The sequence below is a fragment of the Eurosta solidaginis genome, chromosome 2, assembly GCF_040869045.1.
Source record: "Eurosta solidaginis isolate ZX-2024a chromosome 2, ASM4086904v1, whole genome shotgun sequence".
In the NCBI taxonomy this organism is placed as follows: Eukaryota; Metazoa; Arthropoda; class Insecta; order Diptera; family Tephritidae; genus Eurosta; species Eurosta solidaginis.
In genome coordinates this window covers 279,797,349-279,805,365 of record NC_090320.1, presented here as the reverse complement: position 1 = coordinate 279,805,365, position 8,017 = coordinate 279,797,349, and the positions used below count along the sequence as shown (strand labels likewise).

Below are 8,017 nucleotides of genomic sequence, written 5' to 3'. Positions count from 1 at the left end.
GCAAATTATTGGAATGCATAAGCTTGTGCATCTATCTATATGAAAAATGTCATTGTGCCGCGGCCATTAGTGACGATATTGTCATCGGATTCTGGCACTGCATTCTGTATGAGTTTTGAAATATACTTTTTTTCATAAAAATTTGTACATTTCAAAACGCATGCTCTAGACTATAGCGCCTGTAACTGGTTTATCGACAATTTTCGTATCGCAAACTTATTTTTTCATAGCCGAAACAAATTGGCGCATAGTCATAGTAAAAAAAAACTGTGTTTTATATTTATTTGGAGCTTTTTTTGTTTTTTTCTCGGACGTTGTGGCAGCGCACTGCCCTCAAGTGACCCGATGAAACCAGACTAATCCTGTTTTTTAATACATATATTTTTTTATTCTAATTCTTATTTATGTTTTATTTACAATTTTCATTGTTACCGAGTCTTTGAGAGGCACTGGCTTCTTAAGCGCCGAGATCTAAAACTGCTCAGCTACAGAGAAACATCAGCTGAGAAATATAGATTCACAAATACAATAGATTAAAAGTATACATATAATTCTTTTATTATTAAGAGAAGATAGAACCGTTTTTTTCATGGCAAAGAGCGAGTTCGAAACATCAATTATTCTCGAGTGAGAGTTACAGGCCTGTAATCATAGTCGCTGACTAAAATACTCTTTAGTTAAAATCTTGCCTAAATTTAAAATGGGATTTCAAGTTTTGATCTTTCATAGTCATCTTAATCACAGTTTTCAGGGCTCCCGTAATGCTAAGCATTGATAGTCTCCATACCCCCTCTAATTTTTTGAGGTAGGTTGATTTTTGTGTGGCTTTCCACCAAACAAGAATTCCATAGCATAGGAGAGGGCTTACAATCGCTGCAAAAACCCAATGAGAAAGAGAGGGCGATAAGCCCCACGTACACCCCAGCATTCTTTTACATGCATAAAGCGCCGTCGAAGTCTTCTTCACCCTCCCCTCCACGTTGAGCTTCCATGACAGCTTACTGTCTAGGATGATTCCTAGATACTTTGTACAAGGTTTCTCCTGTAGGGTCACCCCTCCTAACTTAGGCCTGATCCAATTTGGGACCTTGTACCTCTTTGAAAACAAGACCATATCCGTCTTATCCGCGTTGACTTACAACCCGACATTTGATGCCCAGGTATGAATATCCCGAAGCGCCCGATCCATCAAAGAGCTAATCGTTGGAAGGCACTTCCCACTTATGACAATTGCAACTTCATCCGCGTAAGCCGTAAGTTTTTCGGGTCCCTCATCAAATCGCCTGAGCAGTTGGTTGATGACCAGCGTCCACAGCAGAGGTGATAGCACTCCTCCCTGCGGCGTTCCCCTGTCCGCTGAATGGACAATGCCACTAAGACAGTGTCTGGCAATCAGGCTAACAACTTCTAATATCGTTACGAAGACAATTTATGAACATCAACTTTTATAAAATGATAAAAGTAAGATCTAATTTTGCAGTATGCGCTGAAGAAATATCAGTTTTTATAAAATGAAGAAGGTCTGGCAGTCACGGGCTCTTAGACTATATTTTTAGATGTTCACTGTAACTTGTGAGCACCGTTATTTATAAGAGAAGGCTATGAACATATTCACAGTTTTTGTTCACCCTATCGCAGAGGGTGGCGAAAAAATTTTTCGTGTTCGAAAAAGATTTCACCTTATCGGCAACTCTTTTGGGCCGTTCCATTGGTTTATCGAGCTCTGGCTCTGGCTCAAATCTCATTGGAACGATCTGGATCAACTTTATGAGAGCTGGCAGCACTAATATAAAACATCTGTTTTGTAGAAAATAAGAAGAAACGTACACAAAATTTTAAGATACTGATAAAATTATTAACATTTAAATAGTTTCGCACGTAAGAAAACTATTTATTTTCCTTACATCATCTTCTTTACTCTTTCAGTGGTTTTGCTTTTAAATATGGCGAGATCTTTTATGTATACACAAATGTACACGTATTTAGTTCAGTGCTACAATAGCTCAACTATATGGTTGGCTCATCTCACCAGTTGATTTTATTTTTTTCATTTCACTGGAGTAGGGATTGTCAGAAGGAGATGGCAAACTTAAAAAGAAACCAACGAATTTTCAACATTTTCTGACTACTTACAAATGCTGCTAAGTTTTATGTTTTCATTCCATTCCTTTCGCCTAACACCAACACGCTAATTTTGGCAATGTGAACAAAGGTATGTTATTGCTGTAGAGATGAGCCAACCATATAGTTGAGCCATGAGTGCTACCAACTCAAAAGTGGTTAGCTGTCAAAAAATCTACTACAGAAAACGAAACGAACAGAACTGCTATACGGATCAGAAATTGAACCAGATAAATATCAGGATCACAACGTTGTTGTTGCATTTGCATGTTAAATTTCTATCCGTATCTCGCTCAAGTCTCAATGGAACGCAACTTTTGTTCGGGCGAAATGAACACCCAAATTTGTTCACTTATATTTTACAGGCGAACGAGAGGAAAACAAAATTTAAGTAATTTTTTGTTTTGAAATTTGATACTCTTATAATTATATGTTCTTTTATTATTAGAAATAAATCAATAAATAATGCACAATCGGAAGCTGAGTGGAAGAAGTGAAATTCCTGTATTGCTGTAAATTCTATTTTTTATGACAAACGTATCAGTTGGCCAAGTTATCCATTGTGGACAAAGCAACGGTTCCAAAATGTTGAGCACCTCACTGAAACAAGATTGGCTAAGACCCACTTCATGGTCCTTTCCGACGCCCTTTCCCTATGCGAAAAAACGAAGACATGTACACAATTTTACAATTAGTGGAACTCCAAATTTTTGCTTCAATGGTGGCAAGGAGTGGTAAGAATAACTAGCAAATATTAGAATGCCGACTTGTTTAGCCTGTAATATTGGCGAAAACTAATTGAAAAAATTAACTTTTTATTCAAAAATAGCAATTTTTAGCTTACAGTGAATCATTTAGCTCCAAAGGGTTAGAACTTTCCCTTAATTGGCTCCGAACCGCTTTCACATTTATGTATATTCTCCTCACGCTCAATCAATACCAACCTAAGTGCAATACTAAACATTATTTTATACATTTTTTATTTCTATTTTTGTTGTATTTTAAGGAAAAATACGCTTGGTTACAAAATTTACACAATTGTAAGTAAATTATTTGTTCACTGCCAATTCGCAATAGAGCATCAGCTGTTTCGAAGTGAACTTTTTTTCGCCCGAAATTGCCAATAGGCGGAAAAAGTTCAACAGAACAAAAGAAGTGAAGGCGAACACTTTTCCGCGTGAACTTCGCGATAAGGGTGATTGCTTATGTCTGATTGTATTCTTTGCGGGTCACCCAATTATAAACGCGTAGTTTTTTCTTAAATTTTTTGGGACTTATTTTGGAGTTTCCCTTGAAAGTGAGTATAATTTGAAAAGCCATGAAACCTTGTAATAATTTTGGTTCATTTCAGTTGTTAGAATTCCTGACTATAGCAAGCAACTTGTCATTGGTGTGAGGGCTTAGCTGAACTATATAGCGACTATGGGAGTAAGCAGTTTGGGGCCTGCATCTTCATACACCGTTTCGCTTCATATGAGGGTGACGGTATGTTGGTGAAAAGAACTGCCAACCTCCTAAAGCAGGGTATTATGCGGGCCGTGCCTATTGGATGAATTGCAGTCAGGGCGTGTTTTCGGTTATTATTTGAACGGAGCCTTCCTCATATCGGCCGCCTCGAGAAGTAATGATGGGCTTACCACAGCAATAGGCGCTGTTGTGGCAGACGGTTTTTATCCTCATTATTAACATTAGCCCGCTGTGCCCACCTTGTCGGGCAGGTGGTCGTACGACCAAGACGAGTTGAAAACTTCTAAAGAAAGCAAGAATCAACATTAGAACGGGAACGATATAGGGAGCTAAACCCTCTCACAATACCGTGCAGCTTTAAGAGTGGTTAAACCAATCACCGACGAGAGCGATCGCTTGACATGGGCCAGAGAGACGGTGAAAGAATGTCGAACACAGTTCACTGACGAAAACTTTGCTACTACCAATTCTCAATTTTGCAGCTGCATCGAGGAAGAAGCCCCGAGATGTAAGAGGCAGCGATCGACTGAACCTGACAAGCCCGCTTTAAGAGGCAGAAGGGAACGCCCTAGTGCCAGTAACAGGAGGTGAAACAGCTGGAATGATATGAACCAAACCTCAAAATCTGCCAAGAGGATCGAAGAGAGAAATATAAGCGTTACTACATATGGCAAGCCATTTACCTCAAAAGCTGTAGTACAGGAAGAGTAAGGCAATAATGGCTTGAGAAACAAAGACAAATGTTAATAAGCTAAAGGGAGATAAAGATCAGACTCCAGATTACTCGAAAGTGAAGTAAAAATTGAGCTGGAGGGTTGGTGCCGGGGTGCAGATGTGGCAGAACATGCTATACACGTGTATAGATGGTTCCAAATTAATGGAAGGGATTGGGTCTGCTGTTTACTGTGTCGACCCAGAAATAAGTAGATCATACAGACTGCCAGATTCCTGCAGCGTTTTTCAAGCGGAAATTATAGCAGTGAAGAAAGTAGCAGAAATTCTGGAGGAAGCGTGCTTAAGCTGCAGTCGCGTCAATTTATATATTGATAATCAGGCTGCGATTAAGGCAATAATCTCACACAGTACTTCATCAAGAAGCGTTTTGGAATGCAAAGAAGGATTGGAAAAACTTCGTTCAGGCCGGACCATACATCCTTACTGGGTTCCCGGTCATAAAGGGATAGAAGGTAACGAAAAGGCCGATGATGCAACACTCAATGAGTCGACGATAGACGTTCCAATCCGTTTGTGAGAAATCAAAAGGAGACAGGAGTTGCATATGATCCATCAAGCAGGAAAGGCGTAGACAAAAGCACGGGGCTGCGAAATGTCTAAGATCATGGGCAAAGCCTACGATATTAGTTTAACAAAGTGGCTCATATCTCTGATGAGAGAAGACTTAAGGCTCACGATGGGCATACTGACTGGACACTGCCTTCTGGCGCCACATGCTTATAAGTTAGGCCTCGTCAGCAACAGCAAGTGTACGAAGTGTGAGCTGCAGGAATAAACGGTTGAGCACGTTCTGTGTTCATGTCCTGCGCTCGTCAGATCAAGGCTCCAGCTATTAGGGGCGGCAGAGTTTCCAGATCTTGAGGCAGCAATTAAGCTGGGTCCTAGAAAACTCACAGTATTTGCCAAGAGGACGGAATTATTCTTTAACATATATGTCCTGGCACCTTATTGGGGTTCTTCTGTTTGGTCGTCAAACAGATTTTGGTAACACTATGGACACGGTCAGTCTGTGTGAGGTCTTTATTGACCGGCCAGTTCAACCTAACCTAACGCTGATACTCCGGTTTTCACCGAGAAGAAGATAAGTGAAGTTTTGAAGCAGTAGCACTACTAGATCGCAGCAACCCCAATGGACAGATGTCAACCGAAAGGTGGAGATCCGTAGAAAGGGAACTGATTAGTAGCATCATCAAAGAGATGCATAATGAGCCAAGAAAGCCACTACCATGTTTTGAAACAGATGGATGGTATAATGGGGTTAAACTGATGACCTCCACCAATAACGCGACTTTAGAATGGCTGCAGAGAGTTGCTCCAGACCTTCAAAAACAAAAGGCGCAAGGTTAAAGGTGGTGGATAGAGTACTGATCCCCACGATACCAAATGCCAAGATTTGTATACCCCGAGTGGTGAGTACGGAGGATATCTTTAACGTGCTGCAGCGTCAAAATCCGAATATACCAACACATTCATCTCGACCCGTGAGTTTTGCCAGTACTACATATGTTGGGCTAACGTTGAGCAATTTGCTTGATATCATATTGAGCTCTGAGCATGATATATCGGGTTATGAATGGAGGGTTCTTGACAGGCCATCCTTCTCAGACAAAGCATATACAGGCTTCAGCATCCCCCTAAAAAGGGCAGATAAGGGGAAAACCGTAGGTCAACGGACTGGTACAAATTTCAGAAATGTGTATCAGGAAGACTGGGGCAGCCTAAAGAGTTTACCACCGTAGAGGAGTTGGAGGAATGCAACAACTTCTTATCAAAAGCCAACTAGGTACAACAGAGCTTATCCTCTGAGAAGATTCAAGGGGAAAGCGAAGCCACCATGGTGGAGTAAGGAGTTGAGTCTTCTTAGAGGCCAGATTTTTAAGTTGGCAAAAGCTGCGGAAAGCGAGGAGTACTGGGACGAATATACATATATATCTGTTGAGGATCTATGAACGTAAAATCAACAGGTCAAGGGTTTCATGGAAAAATTTCTGCTGCAACGAAACGGCAGATGTAGTCCTATCTAAGGCAGATGCAGTCCAGGGACTAATAAAAAAGGACGACGAGGAATGGTCACACAGAAGTGGTCCCTTGAGGCACTACTTAACACACACTTCCCATCAGGAGAGTTTTGTAACATCGTCTCCACTTCTAACACGGAGAAAGAGGTATCAGGATAGCTGACAAATACCAAAAGCCAAGTTCAAATCACAGGTCCAGATAGGATATTCCCTGCTATGCTGCAGATGGCAAGTGGAACAATTGTATAGCGGCTTAGAATAATAATGAAGCGGGAAAAAACAAGTCATTTGCATTCAAAAGACGACTAGCTTATTAGTTTAACATATTTTCTACTCAAAACTCTAGAGAGATTAATAGAAGTCTATGTATATAAAATCAAACATGAGTAAGGAACTATTATCTTAAGCACAGCATGCTTACACCAAAGGCAAGTCAGTCGATACTCCACAGATTAGTCGCCAGGGTGCAGGTGAAAATTATGCATTATGAGTAGATTGCACGTATTTTTATGGAAACGGTAGATTGAGCGACACTGGCGCCATCTGATATGGAAAAGTGGCCAACTCTCAAATTTTGTTACAAGCAAACCACAAGCGAAGAATTTGACATTTGCTTTGGCGAAGGGTGTTGGCACAACTTGCAAGTGTAATTATTTTTCCCATTCCCATTCTAACATTTTTCGCAATTAAAAACTGCTATATAACAAGTGAATACGACACAAAATATGTTAGCAAGAATTTTTGCTGTATACGGAGAACTTTAATAACAGCGCTTCGCGAATTTTTGTATGTGTATGGGCAAGGCGAAATAAATATCAATTGCCAAGTCTGAAGTTCCTTCATATTTACAAACGCAACATCTTGGTTGATTGTGACGATATTAGCTATCTTCCGGTGGCAAAGAGCCCAAGCCAGATAAATAATTTTGCATGTAAATGCAACAACAACGACTTGAGCCAGATAAATCCAGATAGAAGTCTGGTTAAATTTGTGAGCCAGATAATTTGTTAATTACTACTCTTTAGTTTGGCAACGCTGCCTTTAATAAACATACTTTTTCAAAAATAGATGTCGCTGCTTAGCCTTTCGCCGTATGAGCTAAATGAAAAACAGCGGCGACATCTGCCTATAACATTTTACGTGTGCGAAAATATCACATCTGCTTCTCAAGTCTCTCAATGATCCGGAGCATTCCCGTGAGAATTGATCGTGAGCCGGAGCTGTAAAACTCACTGGATGACGCAAATTATTGGAATGCATAAGCTTGTGCATCTATCTATATGAAAAATGTCATTGTGCCGCGGCCATTAGTGACGATATTGTCATCGGATTCTGGCACTCCATTCTGTATGAGTTTTGAAATATACTTTTTTTCATAAAAATTTGTACATTTCAAAACGCATGCTCTAGACTATAGCGCCTGTAACTGGTTTATCGACAATTTTCGTATCGCAAACTTATTTTTTCATAGCCGAAACAAATTGGCGCATAGTCATAGTAAACAAAAACTGTGTTTTATATTTATTTGGAGCTTTTTTTGTTTTTTTCTCGGACGTTGTGGCAGCGCACTGCCCTCAAGTGACCCGATGAAACCAGACTAATCCTGTTTTTTAATACATATATTTTTTTATTCTAATTCTTATTTATGTTTTATTTACAATTTTCATTGTTACCGA

The 8,017-nt window shown here is 40.0% G+C and overlaps 1 long non-coding RNA gene across 1 annotated transcript; it reads right to left on the bottom strand.

The window, feature by feature from the left end:
- Positions 1-2,490: 2,490 nt before the first annotated feature.
- On the bottom strand, positions 2,491-7,792 carry LOC137241032 (uncharacterized). Its single transcript, XR_010949889.1, has 2 exons — positions 2,966-7,792; positions 2,491-2,915 (listed from the first exon to the last, which is right to left on the bottom strand). It is a non-coding gene; the product is annotated as an uncharacterized lncRNA (long non-coding RNA).
- Between the last annotated feature and the right edge of the window lie 225 nt (positions 7,793-8,017).